Genomic DNA, 12098 nt, shown 5'->3' on the forward strand with positions numbered 1-12098 from the left:
CTTCTCAAAATCTGCTAACTGAAGGAAATCATTTAAGGGTGGATTGACACTCGTGGGTTCGACACACAGGCACCCCTAAACTCGGCCCTCCAGATGTTTTGGGACTACAATTCCCATCATCCCTGACCACTGGTCCTGTTAGCTAGGGAAGAGGGGAGTTGTAGTCCCAAAACATCTGGAGGGCTGAGTTTGGGGGTGCCTGGTTTAACATTAAGGAAGGGTTAAGGAATGGTTTTGATAATGTATGACGTCCTACTTTTAATGCTCATTATGCGTTATTAAAATGTGACACCAAAGGGCACAGGAGAGCAATCAGAGATAGCCTTTTGATGGGGGGGGGAACAAGGTAAAAAATGCTTTAATTAACAAGTAATATCATTCTAATAGTGTTGAACAGGTCAGTGTAGATGCAGCCTAAGTCTTTTGTCAGCAACGAGAAGAACTGTCAGCTACTCAGATTTTATTAAGAAGGGTTTTTGACTATAAAAAATCCAAACACTGAGACTGCTTCCAGCCATCTAATGTGCAAAGTTCAGAACCAGTTTTGTGGCCATGAGCTTCTGTTTTCAAGGGCACACTAACACAACACTTACGGAACCATTTTGCTGAAAGGGATATGGCAAGAAGCCAGGTGTCCTGGGGCAGATTCAGGACACCTGTCAGTGGACTCAAGGAAATGGTTACGTAACAGCGCTGTTTATTATAAAAAAAGGAGGAAACGAACAATAGCATGGAACAAAAACAAGAGGTGAAAGCCATTTTGTAAGGAGAATAAAAGGGCAGGAATGAAAAGAAACTCCAACCTTTACGATTTTCTAAGCTATCAAAGTTAATTTGCTAGTTTCTTTTGAAAAAAGAAAGAGAGCTTTTTAAAAAAATTCTAGGGACATAATGCCAAAAAGTAAAATCAACTCTTTTTGCATTTTAAGAACATTTAATTACCTAAAGTGAGACAAAATGTTCCACTTCTTAGACTTAAAAAGTTTTCCCAGCAGGCCCATAAGTCCTTAAATATACCAGAAAGTGAACCACCTATAGTCCACCATGACACTTTTGCACCTGTCTGAGTGTCACATTCCAAAGACATAGAATAATAGACTGGGAAGGGACACCCCCCCCAAGGGCCATCTAGTCCAGCCCCCCTGCAGGTGTGGGAATGACTTCACTGTCCACCAATAGCTCAGCTGTTTAGAGCCTGGTGCTGACAATGCCAAGGTTGCAGGTTCAGTCCTCATAAAGGGCAGCTGCATATTCCCGCATCGCAGGGGGTTGGACTAGATGACCCTTGGTGTCCCTTCCAACTCTAGAATTCTATTATTTTAAGCTGCGAATATGAACATACCCTAAATCCGCGGGGAAACGTAGCAAGACAAAAGAGACTCCTTTTAGGACTGAATGCTGGCATAGGCAAGAGTGAGCAAGGAAACAAAAGGGCAAGGTTTCCATTGTCCTGATAAAAATTCCCCTGTTCCTTTCTCCATTCTCCTTTCTTCTTTTGCCTGCTCGTTTATGACCACTCCCATTGCCTCTTTATTTCAACTACTTCTGCATATTAAAATACGGAATACCATTATGCTGATGCCAAAGTACAGCAAAATTCTAGAGGGCAAGAAGTGGCAGAATAGAAGACTCCAAGCTCATATAATAGCAGCACTGATGAAGAATATTTAAATTCAGATAATGTGCGCTAGCAGTTCCAGGCCTTTTTGCTTCACATGCAATAATTAATAAGTTTCTTTGTTCCTTTCTCCCTCTGTTTGTCTGCTTTTAGGGAACTAGAGGCAGACAAAAGCTGTCATCTGCCATCACCACTTAAACCCCCTTTTTCATCATGGCAGAAAGATCACAGGGCTAACCCTTAGCCCCAAGCTTTGTCTTTGAACAAAGTTAAAAACAAGGAATTATTACAGGCCGTTATATATTTAGATGTGTGTTAGTTATTACTATGCAGAGGAGTTTCCCTTAAGTTTATTCACTCTCTGTGGTCTCCTGTGGCCACATGTCCACTTGCTTTTAGCAGCAGAAGGAAAGGCCAACTGTGTTCATATGTATGCCAAATTGAAAGGTCCCATTTTCAAAGTTGCTGCATCCCTGGACTCCTAAAGCAAATTCTGAGGAAGATACTCATTAGTGGACCAATCTAGCACCGGGTTCCCTGTTTGCTGTTGTACAATTTTTTCCTCAGAGACAAATAGGTGGGGAGGGGGGTGGGGAGGGTATAAGATTGGAACAGGTAGAAATAGTATCTTGGGAACTGGCATGCCAGCACAAGCAGACTTAGTAGCAGTCCCGCCCATGTCCATTTGGTATAAAAGTGAGCACAGAAGTGCCTACAGAACTGTTCAGGTTGAGTAAATGAGTGAGCAAATATGGCTGACTTTGTGTTGCTTTTATTTTTGAGGTTGTGATATTTGTTGGGATATTCCATTCTCTCCCCACCCTGTGTCTGTCTGTCTGTCTGTCTCTCTCCACACACACACACACACACACACACACACACACACTTCTAGAAAAAGAGATGCTGAAACTCACCATGAACGCCTCCCTTGCTCTCTCATAATGGCAATGGCACCCACCTGAGTTCTGGCTGAAAAAAAGCTTTCTCTCTCTCTCTCTCTCTCTCTCTCTCTCTCTCTCTCTCTCTCTCTCTCTGTGTGTGTGTGTGTGTGTGGTTGTCATTGCACACCCACTGGAACATTTGTGGTGCTGGACGTTGTGTCGTCTGTATGCATAGAACTGTAGAGTTGGAAGAGATCCAGATGCAGGAATCTCAAGTCAAGCATCCCTGAGTTGAGGAAAAAGAAGAGGATGGGGGAGGAGAGAAAAATGGGTGAGGATGAAAATGGAGCACTTGAAAGGGGTTGCAAAATGTGGGGGGAATAAGAGGGGTTGGCAAGTGGAGGCAGCAGGAATGCAGCCACAGGCACTGCACTGTCCATATGAGAGAAGAGAAAAAGCACTGGGTCCAGTGAAGTTGCATAAACAAACTTTTGGGGCATTCAACCTCTTAATTGTTTCCAGTACTGTTTTGCTGACTGGCTTTGCCACCAGCCTCTCTGTTCCTCTGGCATTTACAGCATATAGATACAGGTATGTGCTTTCTATTTATTCTGTTCATTATAACTGGAGTGATGTACCACCTGACTATACTTCACAGCTGCTTGCCCTTGTCATCAATATCAGAATCATTGATATCACATTTACCATTCAGTAGAATACAAGTGGTAAGAAGGGTTTCACCACACATCAGGTAAAATTATTTGGCAATATGGGTGATAAATAAAAATATAATTCCATGTGTATTTCTAATTCTGGAAACCAAGTTTTACAAGGAACGGTTAAAGGAGTTGGGCATGGTTAGCCTGGAAAAGAGGAGAGTGAGAGGAGATACGATAGCCATCTTCAAATATCTAAAGGGCTGCCCCAAGGAAGAGGGAACAAGCTTGTTTTCTCCTGCTCTGGAGGGTAGACCCCGAACCAATGGATTCAAGTTGCAAGAAAGGAGATGATGATGATGATGATTTTATTTATACCCCGTGCTCCCTAGCCAAGACCGGGCTCAGGGCAGCTAGCACCAGGTATAAAAACAATTGATTAAAATACAACTTAAAAACAATATTAAAATACATTAAAATGCAGCCTCATTTCAGAAGAAACTCAGATCAAAAACTTTTTGAGGATGAAAATGTCAAATCTTCACCAAGGCCAACTATCCAGACTGGTCCTACATGGGCCAGAAACAAGCCAGGGAAGTCCCCAAATAGGAGTTCCATCACAGAAGGAGAAAGGAGAAAGGAGGAAGGAAATTCCAACTCAACATTGAGAATGGACTCCCTTGGGAAGTTGTGGCCTCTCCTTCCTTGGAGGTTTTTAAGCAGAGGTTGGATGGTCATCTGTCATGGATGCTTTAGCTGAGATTCCCCCATTGCAAGGGGTTGGACTAGATGACCATTGGGGTCCCTTCCAACTCTACAATTCAGTTATTCCATTTCAGCTTTTTCTATAGCCCTCCTGTGGCCCTTACTAAATAGTTAAGGAAGGTCTTACGCCTCCATTATATTAGCACTGGCAAAGAAGCAGTTGGACTTGGCAGAATCATGAATTGTGGATTACAAGTGGTATAGCCACAGCAACCAGTAGAGGCCACCTGACATGCCTTTCTTAATTACAACGAAGCGGGAAGATTTAGGAGAGATGCAAGATAAGAGAAAGACCTTCTTCACGCAGCACGTAGTCCATCTATGAAACTTGCTCCCCCAGGAGGCAGGGCTGGCTACCCATTAGGATGGCTTTAATGGAGAGCTAGAGAAATTCACGGAAGGGAGGGGTGTCGATGACTCCCAGCCCTGATGGCAGCAATGCTTCTGAATGCCAGTTGTTGGAAACCACAAGAAGGGAGGATGCTTTTCTGCTCATGTTCTGCTCCCTGGGTTCCCTTGAGGGCATCTGGTGGGCCACTGTGAGAACAGGACGCTGGACTAGATGGGCTACTGGCCTGGTCCAGCAGGACAATTCTTGTGTTATTACAAGTCCAGCAGGTGGACTTATCAGCCTATCAGCTTCCTTGTGCAACTCAACATGGAACAGAATGGGGACAAAAGTGGAATGAGCTTCCTCTGCCTGTCACTCACTCTGGCCATGCCAATTGTGAGTCTCCCTGCCTTCCATCCTACCAGTCTCAATGAGTGTCAGCCAGCACTACAAGCAGCCAAATTAAATGGATACACACACATCCTTTCTGACACTGATTTTCCATTGCTGGCCCCGTCATTCTTTGCATTGCCTCCTTGTAACTCTCCGCCATGAGCAGGAGCTTCCTCCATTACTTCCTTTCCGCCTTAGGCAGTCCTCCCTTGAGCAGAGAACTCTGCTTTGGTGGAAGCTGGGTGCACCTAGCTGTGTGCACAAAGGTGCAATTGCATCAGGCCCATATTATTTTAAAGCCATCGCTTGCAACAATGCCTGTAATGATATGTCATTTGAATAATTTGCATGGATAATTTGCACTCTATATTAATTTGAACTCTATACATTATCCCCCTGGCAGAATCAAAGCTCCAGTACATTATCTGAAACTGCAGTAGTATATAGACCTATTTTATTAGCTGAATATATTTGCCCTTCATTTTATGTTCTCATTTCAAATCTCCTTTTTGAAAATTTGAAAGCATAGTAATGGAACATTTTGAGGAAGAGAAATCTAATATAATCTCTGTTCAGCATATCAATTAAAACTGTTTGTGATTCAAGAAAGCAAAGAGTTGCCTACGGTTTAAATAAATTTCAGTTTTTTCTTCTCAGCCATGGGAGCAGGAAACCTCATTCATCCTTACAAAAAAAGCCAATGTACTTGATTCGCTGCAAGTATTCCAAATCAGTTTAGGCTGAAGGACCACCAACCAACCAACCAACCAACCCAGACCCTGTGATCATCATCTGAGGCCCTTCTCCATGGCCTCCTCCACAAGAGATCCGGAGGGTGGCAACACGAGAACGGGGCCTTTTCTGTGCTGGCTCCCCATTTGTGGAATGCCCTCCCCAGGGAGGCTTGCCTGGCACCTTCCTTATACACCTTTAGCCGCCAGGCAAAACCGTTCCTCTTCAACCAGGCCTTTGGCTGACTATCATCCTGTATTCTTTAAAATGTGTTTTTATTGGGGGGGGGGTCAGGTTATTGGTTTGTTTTGTTCTTGCATTGCTGGGGGTTGGACTAGATGACCCTTGTGATCCCTTCCAACTTTACAGTTCTATCTCTATGTATTTGTGTTTTTACCTTATATTTTTATGCTGTGAACTGCCCTGAGATCTTTGGATGAAGGTGGGTATGCAGATTTAATAAATAATAATGGGCAATAAAGTGAAGATGGATGAACGCACGACAGAATCCTAATTGTCAGGTCTGAGTACCTGATTCACCTCACAGAGTGGGATTCATAGCACCTCATACACAGGGAGAGCAGCTTCCCTGATACTGCTGGCTTTGGCTTTTGCTGTTCTTTTATGTCTTCGAGTATAAAAATAGTACATGTCGCTTTACTCATCCTCAGTAGAACGCTTCCCTGTTGATGCAGTTCATTGCCAGGTTCTCTGTGGAAATCTGTTCAGGAAGTGTCTCTGTTTGGCATCTCTGAAATTTTAATTTAGCAGTCATGCAGATTCATTAATTTGTGCTATATCTGTGTTGCTCGGGACAGCAGGGCCACTTGAAATCAGGGCAGCTGCGAGAGGCACTTATTACATCCCTGTCAGCGGACTGGTTCGCACATGCAAGTTCACCCCTTGAGAACCAAAACATCCCGTGGCGACTGCCATTTGAGTCTGAGGTATCATTTCAGTGTGATGTGGTAGCGAAGAGAATCCTGGCATTTGACCAAGGATTGTGAGCTCAAACCCCTGTCAGTGGGGAAAGGGGAAGCCATGTCCAAGTAAGGATGGGTTAAACATGTAAAAAATAAATCTAACACTGTAATGCAATGCTTTTTTTCAACAGACTCTGCGGCAAATAACCAAGTGCTTAGAAACCACGTGTGAACTGGCCCAGTGAGTTTGTGTGCTCATGTAGAATGAGGAATCGAGCTTGAACTAAAAGCAAGAGTTTGATCAGCTCAGAGATGTGCTATCAACGCCTGTTAATGTGACCTTACAAAGTGCCAACAGCTTCTCCTTTTCCACCACAAGATGGCAGCACCTTCGAAATAATTTCCTCTACAGTAATGGGAAACACAAGCAGATGAGTATCTATGTGGAAGTGGGGGGGGGGGGGAGGTTAGGTAGCAAGTTTCTACACCCCTGCCATGCAGAGGTAGTCATTTGTGAATTAAAAGAAAAGCTTCAAAAAAAAGGTTCCTGACAAAGATCTGACGGGCTTGTGCCCTAATCAATTCGCTAATCTCTAAATGCCACAAGACTGCATTGTTTTGGCTGCAGCACACTGACAGGGTGGCCCTTCTGGAAAGTGAGCTCAGATAATGTTGATAACAGTTGCAAAATGATGGCAAAACTTCACCAACAAGTGGGGTTATTTAAAGCGGGAGAAAGTGTTCCCAATGTGTTCCCCATTGGGCTCTGTTTGAATGTACAGTGGTACCTCAGGTTACAGACACTTCAGGTTATAGACTCCACTAACCCAGAAATAGTATCTCGGGTTAAGAACTTTGCTTCAGGATGAAAACAGAAATCGCGCAGTGGCAGTGGGAGGCCCCATTAGCTAAAGTGGTGCTTCAGGTTAAGAACAATTTCAGGTTAAGAACGGATCTCCATAACGAATTAAGTTCTTAACCCAAGGTACCACTGTTCTGGAAAGCCGCCTTGGCATATAAGTGGGGGGCGGGCATGCTTCAAAATGACCCAGCAAGCTTTTATCCCAAATCTCTGAAGCTGGCACTCCCCTCAAACTGCCTCAGAATATTGACAGCAGAGAGCAACACATGTGTGGCCCTTTCATAGCCAGCCAGGGCTGGAATGAGGCAGAAGAGAAGGAAGTACAGTGGTACCTCGGGTTACATACGCTTCAGGTTACATATGCTTCAGGTTACACACTCTGCTAACCCAGAAATAGTACCTCGGGTTAAGAACTTTACTTCAGAGAACAGAAATCGTGCTCCGGCAGCACGGCAGCAGCAGGAGGCCCCATTAGCTAAAGTGGTGCTTCAGGTTAAGAACAGTTTCAGGTTAACTACGGACCTCCAGATTGAATTAAGTACTTAACCCAAGGTACCACTGTAACTGCAATGATTTGAGTTCAAGGGATGTAGTTTGCTGCATTCATGCCTAAAGCCAGGGAAATAGTTTCTGGTTACAGGGAGAGACCTAGATCCACCCCCCCCCTCTCTCTCTCTCTCTCTCTCTCTCACACACACACACACACACACAAAACAAAACAAAAAAAAACACCACCAGAAACTGCAGATAATAGTTCCGGTTGGTGGTTGGTTGGTTGGTGCATGATGTACAGTATAATCTTATGCATATTTACTCTGAATTCAGTAGAACTTATTTCTATGGGGCATCCTCCCAGGTAAATGTGTATAGAGTAGCAGCCTATTATTATTATTATTAATTAAATTTGTATACTGCCCTTCATCCAAAGATCACAGGGCTGTTCAAATCATAAATATGCAAATATACAAAACTAACCTTGAGTGGACTTCAATAGAGCTACTCTATTTACAATAGGGTAATACATCAATTTGAGATTATGCTCAAATATTCTCTGCCTTCCCTATAAACCGTGGCACATGCAAAGCTGGAAAGGTGTGCTATAAATGAATCCAAAGCGCCATCTGCTGGCTCCTGAAACAGAAACAGTTACTTTCTTACTTGGAAAAGGAACTCTAAAAGTTCAGAATGAAAATTTCTGATAAAAGAACTAACTTGCAGCCTTGTACCTGCTATAGCCTGGAAATTCCAAGAAGGCAAAATCACTGTAATTTTGAAAAGTTCAGTCTGCCACCTAGACTCTAAATGGTGCCTGGTTGTACAGACAAAAGCCTGGTCCTTGATCCTGGGAACCATCATACAAAATTTGGTTACGATATCTTAAGAGGTGTCTAAATGCATAGCCAATGAAGGCTTCGCTTTCCAAAATTTGAATGCATGCATATATATGGTAGACAGAAGGGAAGCGGGTGGCGCTGTGGGTTAAACCACAGAGCCTAGGGCTTGCAGATCAGAAGGTTGGTGGTTCGAATCCCCGCCACGGGGTGAGCTCCCATTGCTCGGTCCCTGCTCCTGCCAACCTAGCAGTTCGAAAGCACGTCAAAGTGCAAGTAGATAAATAGGTACCGCTCCGGCAGGGAGGTAAATGGCGTTTCCGTGCACTGCTCTGGTTCGCTAGAAGCGGCTTAGTCATGCTGGCCACGTGACCTGGAAGCTGTACATCGGCTCCCTCGGCCAGGAAAGTGAGATGAGCGCCGCAACCCCAGAGTCATCCGCGACTGGACCTAATGGTCAGGGGTCCCTTTACCCTTTATGGTAGACAGAAGAAGCAGACAGTAGGTGCTGATACAACCAGACATTTCCTCTCCCACCTCCCCAATGACCATGAATAGAATTTGCTAACATTTATTTCCTACTGATTTTCTATATTTATACCCCACTATGTCTTGGTAGCACATGTTGGAGTACCTGCCCAGGGTAAAGCAACTTACTTCATGCAGAACCATGAGATGGAGGAGAAGTAGAAGAAGGGAGATGCTCTGTCTTGGTGGCTCAGCAAGTCTTTTTAAAGTGTTGGGCCTGGCAGGGAAGGGAGCATCATTTACTCAGAAAAATAGCTTGGGCTGGAACATGTCTGTCCACAAATGGCTTGATCTCAGAAATGATCTCAGAATTGCATTAGGATGGCAGTAGGAAGAGGATTGAGATGATAAGGAAAACGGCGACTTCCAGAGCAGCGCGCTAGAGAGAGGGGTGGAGATCCGCGCTCCTGCAATCTCGAGGCAGACCTGGTGCCAGAGAGGGAGAAACGAGGGACTAGGCGTAAGTTACCTCGACCTCAGGGGGCGGAAGCCTAAGGCAGCGCAAAAGAAGAGGTTTCCCAATACTATAGAACAAAGAAACTGAAATAGAAAGACGAGGGAAAGACCTTTGCGCAAAGAGGCAAAACCACTCTCTGGTACAAACGCTCCAATTCCCCGGCACGGCAGCGCTGAATTCTCCTATAAAAAGGAGACTGTGAAAAGCAAATGCCTCCCCCCTAAATAACTGAAAGAGAAGATAATAATTGGAAATCTCTGCCTGTTTAGTGGAGGGAGAACTACAGAACTGAACAGATAACAGAGAAGGGGGCCGTGCGCCTCATGTGAAAACCCTCTGTTAATAACTGCACAAAGTGTTTTAAGAAAAGCGTGTCTAGATACACCAGATTGAGCAAAAATAACGAACTGAAACTAGAAATTAGAAAAATTAGGAAAAACTAGAAGAGTGAACTACTGGAGGACTTTATAATGGACTAAAAACTGTAGTGGAAATAAACGACTAAAAAACAGACCCGCTGAGGAAAAATAACCTGAGAAATCTGACATACCTGAAAGAGGGGAGAGAGAGGTGCGGGCTGCTGAAACACGGGAGCCCTCCGCCATTGATGGAGACTGCTAGATGCAAGGACAGGAAGAGAAGATAGGGAGGAGTCTCTAAAGATCCCAGAAAGAGTTTCTAAAGGTTCCAGAAAGAGAAACTCAGGGGAGGAAAGAAGATATAGTGACGCGTTACAACCAGAAAAACACACTAATAGAGAATAAAGCACCACCTATTGGATATAATAGAGACTACAGCACCACCTATTGGATATAAATAGAAAGACAATTTTAATCCAGAGGAAACTATCAATTCATTTTATAACCAAAGGGACATAAAACGAAATGGACACATAAATAAAAAATTAAGGGAATTCCCAGGAAAGAAAACGCTGAAACAAGGAAACTATAAAGAAAGGAAGAATAAAATAATAATAATAATAACACAACAGCCTGATGGGATCAAAGAAAATATCATATTTGAGTTGTGCCAGCACATCGCAAAGTTACTAAAGAATAATATCACTAGTAGAAAGAGAAAGTCACATGGACATGAAAGAAATATTAGCAGCAATTGAAAGAATGGAGAAAAATCTAGGAGAAAAAATAACTGAAATATAAGAATGCTTGACGGGAAGATGGAAAGTATGGGGGCGAAAATAGAAGAGAATTCTAAAGTGATAATGGACCTCTCAACCCAAGTGAACCAACTGACAGTGAAACACCAAAATCTAGATTTAACAGTCCAGGAGACCAAAATAAAAGTACAGAAACAGGATGAAAGTATGAAAAAGAGCTTGCAAGAACAAAGAGAAATGAAAAGACACCAAGAAAAAAACAAAGAAGAAATAGATGAACTGAGGAAGATTCAGGAAGACACTTGGGATTCCTTGGCCATCTTACAGATGAAACAAAAAGAAATGATTCTTCAAGTGCGCGGTGTCAAAGAAAACCAAGATGAAGACATATTTACAAAACTGACAAAGGCAATAGCAGAATGGCTGGGGGTCCAAGAACAAGAGATGATATTGGACATTGAAAAAATATTTAGAATAAAGGTGGACAAGACCAAAACAAGGAAAGGACCTGGAGACTGCTTGATGTTTTTAAATTCAAGACTGCTTAGAGAAAAACTACTATTGAAAGGGAGGACAGATCCACTCTGTATAGAAGGGAGGCAGGCAGAATTTATGAGAGAAATTCCAGCACGCCTTTTGAGGCGAAGAGACAATTATAGATTTATGACATCAGCGCTAAAGAAAAACAAAATAAGGTTCAAATGGGAATTCCCAGAGGGATTGTCATTTACATATAAAGACAGGAGGAGATCCTTCAGATCAGTAGAAGATACAAAAATCTTCTGGAGGAAGTACTGGGAGGAATTGGGAGGAGAAAAACTGGTAGAGTGAAGCAAGAAGGACAAGACCGAAACTTTCATTTCCTTCTCAACGTGACCTTAGGACAATAGCATATTCTGGACTATAACTACATAATAACAGTAAAGTTGTGAGTATTTTAAACAAATAAAGGATTATGAGACTGAAATGTATTTCATGGAATATTAATGGATTATGCAGTAAATTTCGGAGAAATCGATTAGAATGTATATTAAAGAAGAAAAAATGGGATGTCATATGTATACAAGAAAAACATATATCCAAAACTCATGTAAGAGTGTTAAAAAATACGAGACTAGGACAGGAATATATAGCATCTGCAACGGAAAGAAAGAGGGGAGTGGTCATCTATGTAAATACAATGTTGAAATCCCAAATGTTATTCCAAGATGATGAAGGTAGAGTACTTGGGGTAGAAATACAAACAAAAGAAGGAAAAATCATAGTGGTAGGAATATATGCTCCGAATAGCAAAAAGGATGAATTTTTTAGAAAGTTGGAAGAGAGATTATGGGATTATGTGGGTGAAAATATAGTAATTATGGGAGGTTTTAATGGAGTAACATCGATAGAAATGGACAGAACGCAAAGAGAGAAAACGTCAAGTTCAGGTAGATTACCACTCTCCTTTTTCCACTTAATTGAGACTTTTAATTTATATGATGCCTGGAGAACAAAAAACCCA

The sequence above is a fragment of the Podarcis liolepis genome (assembly GCF_965112155.1).
Source record: "Podarcis liolepis genome assembly, chromosome: 9".
Taxonomy (NCBI): Eukaryota; Metazoa; Chordata; class Lepidosauria; order Squamata; family Lacertidae; genus Podarcis; species Podarcis liolepis.